Source organism: Coturnix japonica, chromosome Z (assembly GCF_001577835.2).
Source record: "Coturnix japonica isolate 7356 chromosome Z, Coturnix japonica 2.1, whole genome shotgun sequence".
Taxonomy (NCBI): Eukaryota; Metazoa; Chordata; class Aves; order Galliformes; family Phasianidae; genus Coturnix; species Coturnix japonica.
The window spans coordinates 2197843-2212289 of record NC_029547.1 but is presented as its reverse complement, the minus strand read 5'-3'; the positions used below and the strand labels follow the sequence as shown (position 1 = coordinate 2212289).

Sequence of the window (14447 nt, the reverse complement as noted above, 5' to 3'; positions counted from 1 at the left end):
TTCAGTACCTAGGAATCTAGTGATCTGTCTGTATATGTAACTAAGTAGGTGCAGTACTTTATATGGGTAAACAGCTGTACTAGGGCGTTGCCATGGAAACTGCTTGACTCATGACAATTGTGTTAGTGATGAAGTCATTAGTGGTGTGAAATGTACTTTGAGGTTGTCAAGTGTACACTCCAGGAATATTTCAACAGTATTAGTGGAGCCTTTTCATTTGCATAATTTAGGCTTTCACATATGATCTTGTTATGGTGCAGGGAAAAAGGCATGCCACAGCCATGGCGCAGTTGCACGCAAATACGAGCATTGCTCTTGTGCGGCTCTGCAATGAGATGCAATCAGTTCCTGAATGCAAAGTAAACTCTCTTTGTAGCAGAACATTCCTTTTCTTGCTTCCTTGCTTTTCAAAGAATAATAATAATAATAATAATAATAATAATAATAATAATAATAATAATAATAACTTGTTTAAGACTGCTCAAAGTATGAACTGCTGAAAATTTTATGTTGACAAGTTAACTTTGAAGGTCTGGACCTCTGAGGGTTTTTGTTGCTGTGGTTGGTTGTTGATGTTCTGAAGAAGATGTCTGCAGATTTACTCCAGATAAAATGAGTGGATTAAGCATCACAGAGATCAGTTTCTTCCACTTCCTAGATTCTCACCATTTATTACAGTTCATGAGGTTTCTTATGCTGTAAAGCTTAATGCCAGGACATTTCTTGGAGTCTCATGTCCTTATTTCTACTTTGAAGTATTTCAGTATTTCAGTTTCAGACTATGAGAAGATTTTTCTTAACTCTGCCAGCAGGAGAATACAAAGAAGACCTCAGCAAGTCCTCGATGAGGAATCTGAAGGCACTTCTCCATTTTTTGCATAGTGTTTGGTAGAATGGTGTTAGTTAATGATGCAGTGTTTATTCTTTTCTACTGTCTGTCTTTCTTGTGGGCTGTTCCTGACTGGGCAGGCAGGCAGTGGAGAGGTCTTGCAGATCTGCTTCCAGAAGGTGGACTGGACAAACCACCTCTGATGCGGCAGTTACCTATCAGGACCATTTCCAAAGGAATAATTAAAATTCAGTGGGTGAAATGGCTTAGGAATTAGTTTAAAAAGTGAAAATAAAAGGGAAAATCACCCATTAGTCCTCTCATGCAGGTACAAGACATGTTTGTCCTGGAGATGTCACTGGTAGGAGGAGATCCATGAAAATGCTCAAGATTGTCGCCAAGATAAGTCAGCAGCCTGCTAATGCCAGACCTCATGAGTTGATCTTATTTCTTTACAGTGTTTGATCTATTGAAACGCAATCTAATGCTGTATGTTCACTCTATATGTTCAGCCTAATACTGTATAATCACCAGGCTCTTATGTATTAATTACAGCTTAGCTTTACAATTGGGATGAGCAGAAAAGTAAGCATGAAATCAAAGCTGGATTTGATTAGCATAGTTTGACAGGATCCTTACTAGTCAAGTGTATCTTTAATATTGTATTTAAAGTATGTGCATCTGTGTGTGAGGTGCAGGAAGAGACATTTTAGCAGTCTCTGGCAGCATAATAACAAACTATTGCAAATCACCGCCTATTTGAAGAGATTTGAGTTATTCATAGAGTTCAATGGCATTCTGAATCAATTTGTTTTCCTGTCCAATGTCCTCCAGTTCCACCTGGAAAAAAAGAAAAATAAAAATACAAAAAACAAAAGCAAAAAAACCCTCTTCTTCTCAGAAACAGATTTATTTTTCTTTCAAATGATGACAGAAAATTTATCTTTCCTCTTCCCTCTGAAAATTTCAGTTGATCTATTGGTGTGAGTAGGCTAATAGAAAAGAGAACAGGACAAGCAGATGAGACTCTCACAGTCTGGCAATCACTTCATACTAAAGAAAAAGATTATACATCAAACTTCATGGTGAAATCCTACTTTTCTTTCAAAGTTAATTCATGAAGACAGATTTCACAACTTCTTACTTTTTCTTTTTTTTTTTTCTTTTTTCCATCTAATCCACTGACTCCTTAGAAGTTTAATATTTTCCACTGGCCAAGATGGAAAATTTTGTATGGCTGATCCCTTATTAACTCTCTTCCATCACAATATGGAAAAGCTGAAAACATCCATAGGGAGCTACCTGGAGAAATTAAAATTACCTTCATAATAAACTGTAAATAAAAAAAGGTGCAATTTTATGATTATTTCTTCCATGATTTCCTTATTTTTTTTCAGCAGCAAAAATGATGACATTATCAGTACTGAGTTGGACTTCAGGGCACTAAACCAATGCAAACCACCCAATGTAAGGCCACAAACTAGGTCTTTTGGTACACAAATACCACACATAGGCCCGAAGGACAGCTTAACCTGTTACTTGAGAACTACTGTGTGGTTTATACCTTTGAAAGAATAAATATATATATATATATATATATATATGTATATATATATATGGGAATTCCTTGTTTATCCACACAGGTCTCCAGTTCTCTTTCCTCAATTTTTTGCCCATAGGGATATATAGTTCTTAGGAATGGAGGAAGTGAACCTTGGACATAAACCAACTTCCTTGTCATTATTACTGCATACAACTGTTGCATAAATATATTTTGGTTGAACACTCAAATGGAAGAATTGGAAAGTTAAAAAAATAAAAGACAAAGAAAAAATAGGAGGGTTGAACATCTTTTGTCCACCTGGACTTTCAGATTAATTAAGATATCAAGGTTATTTTTTATGCCCCAAAAATCTGTCAAAAACCAATACAAAAACCAATAATTTAGGGAGCAACTAATTTGGTTATCTACCTAAAATCTGTTACAGTTCTTTTCTGTTTTAATAGAATAAGTGGTTAAAATTTCTCTGATTGTTTCTATCTATCTATATCAGATGAGGCAGATGAGCCTGGGACTAAACAGAAGTTCCCATCTCTAGTTCCACTGCCTGTGACCACCAGTTAGTCCAGTGGAACCTGTTTGCATTCTGAATTAGGAGGAGATCTGACAAGGAAAAGAACAGAACAGAGACCCTCTGAACCTCCAACAAGAACTCTGTGACTTCTCTAAGCTCTCTAAAGAGCCCTCGCAGGACCTCTCTGATGACCCTTTCCTGTCCCCTGGGTAGTACAGCTAGTACAAATTGTGAGTTAACCTTGTTCAGTGGTGCCTATTTACACAGATGCATTAGATGCTACAACTTCTTGCTGGCAATGGTTCACTCTGGTAACACAATTCTTCAAGTCACATTTCTGCCTTGAAAATATAAATGCACCCTCATGCGACCAGCCCAAACCTATCTTGCTTTCTGGATTGGAAATGAGTGGCAGGGGGGATTTAAAGATTGTGGCTCTCGTCTCTTTTATCTACAATTGGTATTTCTTGCAAAAGCTTTACATGTTAATGCATTGTAACCGGCATACACCAATGGCATCTCAGACCATTCTGAATTCAGATTTGATTTAGCAAAGCTACAGACCAGGGCACAGCAAAAGGGGGAGAAAATACATAAAAGGGAGAGAGACTGTGTTGTGATGGACAAATAAGAGAAGAACTCCAAACTAAAGATTTCAGGCAGGTACGAAATGACACTTCTGGCAGATTTTTTCAGGCTTCCTTGTCAGCAAAAGCCTGATGGGTGAGTGAAAGTGAGCACAGAGAAGCTTGATCATCTTTGTTCAATCCTCCGGAGGACAGCTCCCTGCAGTACTGATGTGGGTTTTTTCTCCCTAGAAGAAGCAGCTGCAGAATGTTAACAAGCTTCATTTTCCGTTCCCAACAACTAGGAAGCGACCTTTGACCGCTTCCCTGGCTGTTTGTGTTCTTGATGCTGATAGAGCCAGATTTTCACAAGACAGACCCAGGTAATTTTCATGGCAGCCACACTGTTGCAAACCAATTAGCAAGCCAGCTTGATAGGGTAAGGTTGCAGAGATGCCCATGGCTACTTTAATAAAGTTTCTTGTGTATCAGTATGATACTATTGATTTTTCTCCCTTTGGACCAAAAGACTAAAGTTCAAGCTCTGTAGCAGATAAGTGAAAACTATGGAGATTCCGCACCATGTATACTAATTTAACCTTTTTTGGGGAAGAAACGAAATAAAAGATATTTTACGCAGGCTTCCTTTTGCTTTTGTACACATCATTTAACATTACTGCAAATTAAGCTGTGGCTGCACTGAGGATTCTGCTGGCATAAAGGTCAGCATTTTATTACAGACCAAGTCACAAGCAGAGAGATAGACACCTTGCAGAGGCACATATGAAAACTTGATTCCTGCATGCAAACATAGACAGGGCAGCCATCAGAGGCAAAATGATGCTGGAAGTACAAAAGCATTGGGACTAAGGTCCCCCCTTTTTTTGCGAGTTCCTGCCCATCAGTTATTCCAGAATAGAAGTTCTGTGGGTTTTTAGCCCACAGAGTGGAGTGTTTAAGGCACCTTGACTTAAGTCTTTTCCTGTGAGATATTCAGCACTTGACTGAAAGAAAGATGTCTCAAGGAGAGTGATCCCAATTGGATGGGGTGGAGACTGCATCATGTCATTGGCATTTAAGGTAACTGATTGATTGATCTTTCTGAAAGTACTTAGTACTGGTTGAAAAGAGGGAGAGCAAAAGATGCAAGGTTTTTTTCCTGTGACAGCTAGCTGCATCCTGAAGCACCAGCAAGCGTGTGTCTTATTGATACTGGTTTCCATGACTGTCCACATTATTCAGTCTCACTGACCCCAGACCTTCAAAAGTCATATGCCAGATTCCATAGGTTTTGAGTTAAATGGAGAGAGCAATGACAAGGAGTTTTATTTTCCTTGCCTTCTGTGGCATTTGGTCTTCTAAGACAGTCCCCTTTGTCTGCATCTTCAATCTCCTTTCATTTACATGAAATCCATAATATACCGTAAAGAAAAAAATAAAGAGATGGGAGCTTTGATGTGATGTAGTGCTTTCATTACAGTTTGTAGGCTACCTCCCAAAACAGCTCCCTTCACTTTCAGCTACAAGAATCCAGTAGGATGCTCACTTTGGACAAACAGAACTATTTGTTTAATGTGATCAATTTAATTTTCCTTCTACTGTCTGAAAACTCACTCAGCCTTGTTCTCTTCCAAGGTAGTGGATTAATCCTGTTTTTTAATGAGTGTTCCAATAGGTAACCGGTTGGCAAAATGCCAGTTTTACAATCTACCACATACAGTATGCAGCGCTTAATGCCATTAAAAATAATCACAAACTCTGTGGATTTGGGGTAATTCCTGTCAGATACTGGTTCCATAAACAGAAGTCAAATTGACAGCTGTTGAATAATCCTACTCTATACATTTCAGTCGACTTTGTGGATGTTTGCTGTGGATTACTTTCTTGAGTTTTGAGTAGAAAATGCCTCTCAGCATGAATAGCTCTTAAATCTGTATCTGATGTAGTTCTGCATTTGCCTCTGCTGCTTGAAGTTAAGGATCATCAAAAGGAATAAACTGGCTCCACTCCCATCAAATTAATGATGTTAAGAAGCACAAATTGAGGAGCCTTCTGGGCTACCCAAAGTCTCTACATTGGTGTGAAGCTGCCATTGACAAGAAGCAGTGGAGGAAAAGTAGACAGACATCACTTGTACCACCTCCCTCACCTGTGTGCATTATAAGAGCTGACAGCCAAGCTGAAATCTGTGAGAAAAAAAAGCGTTCATTTGCTGCTCTATGAAATAATAAGTCACATGCCACCCATATGTAGATTTATTTAGACAGCTCACTGTTAAAGCTGCACCCCTGCACTGAGGATGCATGAACCAGGGAGAAAGTGGCCTCTTCCATATTTCACCAACCCCACTGTCAAGGCAGCATATGAAATGGCACATTAGACACACCTCACTAGGTTTACTCTTTTGTCTTACAATAACATCTCAGATCCTCATACAGACATCAGTGCACATGACTCATGGCGAGGTCTTGCAGTAAAATGGGATGCCACATGGCTCAACCTCCTTCTTTATCTTGGAATTCTTCAAAGACAATTGCACACAGCAGCACCAAGCTGTTACCTGCCTATCCCTTTGAATCTGGTGCTATACAAGGTAAATATACTCCGTTTTCAGGAATGTTTCGCTATGCTTGGATGCATTCCAGTAGAGGGTGGCTGATCTGCCAGACTTCTCTGAATAAAGTTCAGAAAGTTATGATGAAACACTGCATATCTTGAAGCATCGTTGAGTAGTCTTCACTTTTTTAGGCTTTTCCTTTCTTCTGTTTTGTTGTGGTTTAACCTGGCAGGCAGCTAAGCAGCACAAAATCCATCTCAGTGGGATGGGAAAGAGAACTGGGGAAAAAAAATAAATAAATGCAGAACTCATGAGATGAGATTCAAAATAAATAAATAACAAATAAATAAAATTATTAATACAGAATCAGAAGATAAAAGTATAATAATAATGATAACAACAATAATAATATATTTACAGTGTTACCTCAAATAGCGCTTTACACAGAACACCATCCTTTGGTGCTAATGGTGTTTTGCAGTGATTTTAACAGTAGTGGTGTGCCCATGCCAAAGAAAGGAAGTAGGAGACAGAGGAACAAGTCTTTCATCTTCCTCCAGCATCACAGTATTCATTATTGCAGCTTCATTAGTTGGATGTAATATAAAGAAAGGCATCAATATTTCACAACGGGTCTCAAAGAAGGTTAGTACATACTGACTAGTAATGCTGAGACACCGGGACAGAACTTAAGACTGATCTCATCATCATATGCTGGTTTGGGACTAATAATGGACATACTGGGAAAGTTTTCAACATGGTTTTATCAAGAGTCACTTATACAGAGATAGCAAAAGATCCAGGAATGGTGCAGTAGCCTACTAGAGTCTGATGAAACTGTATTTGTGATCCAGCACTTGTCTTGTGCAAGTAGCACTTGTGAGATGCTTAGCTCTTAACTGATTAGGTTACTTTGAGTGGCAGGAAATTCAGATGGAGATCCCAAACCACTAAGAAATACAGGGAAAGCCAGGGAAGCTCTGCCGTTAATAGTAAGCACGCATGTTACCCCTTTAACAAGACAAACACTGCCTGCACTGGCTTATTTCTTGATTTCTAACAGCACCAATTGGTCTTTTGGAAAACATGAGTGATGGCACATAGATATTCCTGGATCTTCCACTTCCATCAGTACCAAATGAAAGAATGAGTTAGCCTGACTGAAAGAAAAGCATGCATTAATAAGTGAGTTACTTAAAAAATAACTTGAGAAAGCAAACTTCAAGATTTTGGTTGCATTTGTATCGCTACCCTTTATCTTGCAAGTTCCTCAAAGACAAATAACCAAGACAGAAAGCGGTTTAATTTCCCAAGTCATAAAAAGAGCATAGATATATAGATAGCTCAGTGGTTTTGCCAAGGCATGAAGCCTTCTGTATTGAAGGCAGAGAATAATCACTCAGCAGATGGATTCATGCCAAAGCTGCAATTATGTGTGACACGTGAAGGCAGAAGATGCATGAGGTTTACAGAGATAATGCTGGTAATGCATTTCCAGACTGGTACCCTACCTTACAGCGATTAGCACAGGAGGAGTAGAATTGTCCTCAGGATTTAACTATCCCAACACAGAAGACCACAGTGAACAGGATTAACAAAAAGGCAATGAAGAAAAGTAGAAAAAGGAGGGGGAAAAAAAAAAGAAGAAAAAAATAAAAGAGAACAAAAAAAGATGATGTCTTTCCCTCTCATACTGCACTATTTGCTGAATTTGAGATGGAATCATTCTACTGATCTCAGATGCAAATTTCTCAGCAAGTCCTGGGTGATGTTTCTGTCTTGATGGCGCTCCCAAGTCAGCTTTGCAGGCTACCTTTGAATTCTTCTCAGTATTGCAAAGACGGAGGACCCTGTATGAGCAAAGAAGTGTAGAGGTGACAAAAATGTCATGCTAAATATAGTGAGGCCATTTTGGGAACACAGAAACCTCAGATTCTTCCTTTGAAACTATCAGGGCTGGACAAACAAATTCTTCTATCACTTCATAAATTTCCTTCTTTGTCTAAAAATATGCATACTAGAACATTTTGAGTTTTTAACATTGTTAAGCATTCCTGTTGCTCCCTATAGGAAAAGTCTCTCATGAATTCCATCCTTCTTCCTCGTACATTATACCTCTTACCCCTTAGCACACCACTACTTTGCAAATGCCAAGAACTGAGCACTGATATTGCCCGTGCCCATAAATGTTGTCAGAGGGATGTTCAGTTAACATCTGACAAGTCCTTTTGTCAGATTTTGTGTTCACAGAACACCTTCGTATTGCTTCTTTTGATACGAGAATAATAATATTGTATTGATCTTTTTTAGAACCAACATTGTGCTTTGTAATTGTACAAGCTACACAGAAGGGAGCAATCCCTAGACAGGCATTACATCCTGACTAGCAGAGGAAGCACAGCCTGTTCTGAATCAAGAGCTGGAGAATGTATAAATCATGTGAACCAGTATGAAATTAAATGACTGACCTCTGTACAGTTCAGAGACACAGTTCCCAGGCCCTGCCAATCCACGAAGATGAATTCCTGAGCTGTCACTTGAGCCCTTTGAAAACAACCTCTTTGACAGTTAAAACGAATTGGCAGAGGAGACATATGAGCATTGTAGCTTTCAGATTGATGAGGTATTTGAGAGAGCGCAAGTTACTCACATAGGTTACTTATAACGCTTTGCAATTCTACGACTGACTTGAGTTTCTTACCTTCATCTTCACACAGTTCACAAGATTTGGTGTTTTGATTCTGCACACTGGAAAATCCCAAACAAAAGTATCAATTATGCGGGTGTGATGTTGAAATGATATGTCTGAGTTCCATCAGAACAGAAAACAGGTTTCCCTTTTCCCCAAGGAGACCCACTCTTACTTTGCCGCCAGTGCAGATTTTCTCTTGACTGCCTCTTATGTGTCACTGACAAGTTTGTTGTCTGTTGGATCAGCTGTTTTTAGATCGCTGATTTTAATATGAGTGATTTGCTGTGGATCCCCTCATATCACTGGCTGGGAAGCATTAAAGCAGATATTAGAACTGGGCACAAGGGAAAATGTTGCCCAACCAGTAAAGACAGAAATGTTTGTACCAGCCCTGCCATCACACTTGGACTGATGTGAAGTTACAGCTCATTTTTCCATCATTCTGAGGCAGTTTTTATTTTGATTTCTTCACCTGTAAAAATCAGGTCAGCAAGCAACCATGCACCACAGGAGAAACAGCATCCAGTCCTGCCTTCTGCGGCATACCAGCAGTGTAATGTTCTATTAACTCTTTGGACTTCACAAATTCGCTCTTGCTACTTGCATGAAAAATAAAAGTAGAGAACCAAAGATCTCTATCGTCTCTTATAGAATCATAGAATTGTTCAAATTGGAAAATACCTTGAAGGTCATCAAGTCCAACGGCAATCAAACCATACTACCCTAACAACCCTCCATTAAATCATGTCCCTGAGCACCACATCCGTAAGAGAAAAAATAATCTCCACGGCTACAAAGTGTACATTCTCCTGGAGCTCTTCTCCCTTTAGGACAATTTCAAGGTATCTCTGATCATTTCCAGAAGCCTACATAGGATGTGCTCAAACTGCTCAAGTGACTTCCTCAGATTTGAATGATCACATCTGTGAGAAATACAGCTGTCAACATGAAGTATACAGCTGCCTGGTACACAATTTTCCTCCTATATGAAAATGTGAATATAAAAGCATTTTTTTCTTCCAGCAAAAATGAAGATAAGATGTCAATCTTTTTAATTTAATCCTTCATCTTAGGGTGAGGTTCAAGGACTGAGAAATCCAAAAGGGTGTTTCAGCAGAGGCTAGCTATAGCCCTACCTGATACTGCTTTAGATTTACCATTATTGAAGTGACCCTTTTAAAATTTTAGTTATACTAAAGCTTTTTCCATTGGAGAGAGTGAAAAAAAAAGTCTGAAAAATATTGCTGTGTCTATTTAAATGTCAAACTTGTGTAGGTAAGGGAGAAAGCTTTCCTGGCAAATGCCTAAACCTTATCTCATTTCCAGAAAGTAACAGATCAGCCACGGTGTTCAAGAAGTCAAAAGCAAATGTCTCCCTTTCTGTAGTCATTGTTTTGTTGGCAGGCCCCATAATGGAGAAGGACCTCATCCTATTTTTGTGCAAGGGCTGATGCAATGGACACGTGAACTATAAATAAATAGTAATAATTACTAATTTCTTTTTATTTTTTTAGAGGTTCATGCCTCATTTTCCTTTTTCTTCTCTTTTAGTAATATCCGTCTCCACTCTTTGTTGGTCTTGGGTGGAGCTGAACATGATATTTCTGCGAGATAAGTAATTATCTGAAATTTGGTCCAGTACAACATATGGTTTTTGTAAGAGGCAATAAGGATTCTTTTATAAGTTAAAAAATAATATGTTCATGGCTGCAAAATGGGAGATATAATTTTAAAAGGCCAGAAGATTTTCATTAAAATCGGCTTCTTAAAAAGGCACCCACTTTCTCTTTCCTACTTTTTGTAAAGGAGAAAATGAAAGTTCTGACACAGTGGAGGAAAGGGAAAATGATCTGAGACAGTTTGTTTTCCTCATGAAAATGTAAAAATTGCCTTGAGTCTGAATAAATATTACTTCTTCCACAAATATTTTTCCCCTGAAGATTTTGTTTTCTTGTATGTGTTTTCCCCATTCCACCAAGTAAGGCTTTGCTTTGGCTTGATTCAAACTATTTTCTTTTCCCCTGATTGTTTCCTAAATCTATCATTTGTCAGGTTCCTATTCCGGATTGCAGTGAGTATGTCAGGTTGGCAGCCTGGCAATATCTTGTGTCTAAAACACTTTCTCCATTGGGTCTTTTTTGTTAATACTCTCTTTTTGCCAACCAAAAGAACCAATAAAAAGAAATAATGGCCATGTGTTTACTGTATATGTCACTAGGATGGGATTTCTTTTTTTTTTTTTTTTTTTTGTTTTTAATGTAGAGATATTCAGTTGAAGATTTTTTTTATTTTTTTTTTTTTCAAATTAATTGCAGTATGGAGAGAGTAATGACTCCTTCCCCCCTGCCTCACTGACAGATTTCCCCTCGGTCTTACTATTGTTCCAAAGCTCTAAAGCATAAAACTGCATTTTTATGACTACAGATGACCTTCAAAATTCAAGACAAGGCTGACTTCTGCTTGACTGTAATATTTTGGATCATTAATTTCAGTAGAGATATTCCAATTTGTAATTTTATTAAGTTTCAGAGCATAACCACTCTTAATACTGCATTTCTAAATACGATGGGCCGTATGCTCAACCGGTGCAAGTCAGCACAACTTTAATGACTTCTGCAGTGCTCCACATCAGATGAGATGTGTATGTTCTTTCTTTGCATTTGGTTTCAGCCTCTTTACTATATCCACAAATAATTCTTGCTGTGACGCATATTAAATATCTCTAATAGTTGATTAAGATATTTTTGTTAGGAAGGGCCAGATGGTCTTGTGGATGGTGTGTTATTATTATCCTTCTTGTCAGAATCAATTTGCAAAGCACTGGCAGCATATATCCACTTTACAAAATGATGGTAGGATCCATGATATGATGCATTTGTTCCACACTGGACTGGTCTGCTTGGCTATATAATGACATCCCACTTAACCTCAGGGGGATCACCTTAAAGTGGACTGGAACAAGCCACGCCATGCACTCATTTAGCTTTCTGCATCATTCCTGCACAATTTAAGCACTTGTAAAACCCACAGCATTGTAGGCCCTGGACATCTCATAGGCTTCCCACAAGAGATGGAGAACTGAGGCTCAGGGAATGAGGAAATCTTCTGAAAAGATGGGGGAAAAGTTCAAAGCATGGATGTTTATGAGCAGCTCCCACATTTTCAGTGAATGTCCTAATCAGAGGTTACAGAGTATGAAGAGGGCTGTCCTTTCATCATCTCGTCCGCTGAAGCCTTTGTGTGCATTTCAATAGATGAACTGAGCCAAGGAGAGGCTGAATGACTCTGTGCCCCAGCAGTTCAATGCTGTCTGCAAGCCAGAGTGCTCCTGCTCCAGTCCCAGCTATTTATGCAACGTAAAACAACACCTGCAGCAGAAATCTGGAGAGCGTGGAGGAGGGACCAAGTGTCTCACCAGCAGGCAACCCACAGAGCATCATAATTAATTCAATGACCTGCAATACATGAGTTCACATCAGCAGCAGCAAAAAAGGATATTGATTTAGACTTTTCACAGCATCAGTAAATATCCCAGCCTTTGGCCATGAGGTGATGGAAGACCACTCCTGTTGCCTACAGTTATGCTTGGTGAAGTTAACCTCATCTCTGCATTGTACAGCAAACCTGAATCAAAGTAATGGATGGAGGGCACAAATTGTATCTTCTGAAAGGGAGAAAAAACCTTGCCTTATTCGAACTTTCTCAAGTCCTCATCCAAAACTTTTAACCTAATCAGGATTTGTACTCAAAGTTTCTATCTTTTACTGAGGCTGGATTTCTTTAGTGACAAAGTGTTGGGTTTTTTTTCTGCTGATTTAAACTGGGCACGATTGTTGCAAAGAAATCCACAGAAATTAACATTCTTCATATTACTGCATGACCACCTCATTTCAAATGAGGATTTTTCTTATAGTCTAACGGTAGCTAGTCAATAGGTTTCCAAAGCTGATGGTCTGATGAAATGTTTCTCAGATGAAAGATGAGTAATGATAGAAACATTTCTAATCTGGTTGAACTGGCCGTTTTGTCCCGATCAACTGACATCTTGCTTTCTGGTCTGATGGGTTCAGACAACACATGGAGATTTCTCTTCCCTGTTATGTGATCAGGCTTTGGTGTGTTCACCATCACTGCTGCCTCACGGCCAGTGAAGTGCCCTTGTTACTTCCCAAGCTGCAGGGTTTCTCTTACAGAAAATATCAGAGGAAACACTTCAAGTGTTCAGATTCATTTCAGATAAGTCACAAAGTATTTTGCATACTTTCTGGCTTTGAGAAGAAGCTTTCTTCTCATCCAGAGACCTCAAGGCACTTTCCAGAGCATTATTTCAGGAGCTGGTTGCCAGCGTGAACACAAAAGGTCAAAAAAGAATGCTTTCTGAACACTATAGAATGGGGAGTTTTTGCACTGCACTTAAAAAGCTTCCACAGGGAGTAAGATTTTGTGCTGGCCATAGTCTTTAATGATGTAGAGTTTACAATTAAAGCTGATGATCTGGAAAATAAGGAATGAATTCAAAACTACTTAATCTGTAGAGAGCCTGTCCCTGTAGAGAGAATGTTTAGCACCCAACACCTCATGTCACATTCCTCTTATCTCAACTAATACTGGGCTAATCTGTAGTTCTACGAAGAAATATAATAAATTTTGTGCATTTTTCATTGTTTCTGGTTGTGGGGTTTTTTGTTTGTTTGTTTTTGTTTTTTGCAGTCCTCCGTGCTTGTAATCAAGCTGACAGAGAGAGACAGTTTATTGTGCAATTGTCTATAGTCAGACAGATTGTGAAATAAGCTGGAGTTCCAAGGTAGAAGAATGTTGCAGTTACAAAAGTAGATATTTTGATATTTGAAAGTACAAACAAAATTTGCAGATTAAACCAACATCTTCTAAACTGATAGGAACAGAGGAACACTGGTTGCATGAGAATCAAGGAAAAAGTAGAGCAGATTTGGGACAGATAGCACTTGATTCTGCAAAATCATTGATGGAGTATAGAGTGTGGCAGACTAAAGTAATGAGTGATCTTCCCATGCTGAACACTTCAAACCAAATGGGTTAATTCTGCAGCCTCCTCAGATACGAACCAACTCCAGCTCAGAAGGTATCACAGCAGCTGATGGTGTGACAGTAATTTACACTGAAGGAAATGGGTGCAGGTCTCCCTTGAGGTGGCTTCTCAACTGGAGCAGTCATAGACCACTGTGTGGGTTTTGCTTCATCAAAACAGACGGATATTTCAGCAGTTTTAAGTCTTGACATGATAAAGTAAAGAGGACAGGGGGCAAGTGTTAGGGAGAAAAAGAAGGCTATCTGGGCTCAAATATATATATGTAATATTAGAGGCCTTGGTGTAAGAAATAATAGCCCTGAGAACTACAGGTTTCCCATCCAGTATTCTAGAGAAAGTATTCAAATTTCCCTGTTGTTCTTAAAGAGAAACATCTCAAAAAATTGTTTGCTTTACAGTTGCAAGAATTCCATTGTCTTATCAACCTATAATTTCTTGAACAAATAGCCCATCTTTCTTGAGCATTTTTTCAGAGGACTTCTCACTGGAAGAACTTGATGCTCTTTCTTCCATTTGCCCATTTGGAATATCTCCTCCTTTTTTAAATCATTAGACTTGTGTTTGTCATTCACAACTGCACCCTGCAATCATTTTGTGCCTCCAGCCATCTCCTCTTGAATTGTACCAAAAGATGAAGACTCAAATTATCAGGGTGTTAAA

At 38.8% G+C, this 14447-nt stretch overlaps 1 protein-coding gene and 1 long non-coding RNA gene across 3 annotated transcripts in view; one reads left to right on the top strand and one right to left on the bottom strand.

Annotated features, from left to right (window-relative positions):
• The window catches only part of LOC107305714 (urea transporter 2-like), a 276645-nt gene that overhangs the window by 42518 nt on the left and 219680 nt on the right, over positions 1 to 14447 (top strand). The gene's annotated exons all lie outside the window — the stretch shown is intronic.
• On the bottom strand, positions 5710 to 10965 carry LOC107305716. The gene is made up of 2 exons (XR_001551873.2): positions 7539 to 10965; positions 5710 to 6305 (listed from the first exon to the last, which is right to left on the bottom strand). It is a non-coding gene; the product is annotated as an uncharacterized LOC107305716 (long non-coding RNA).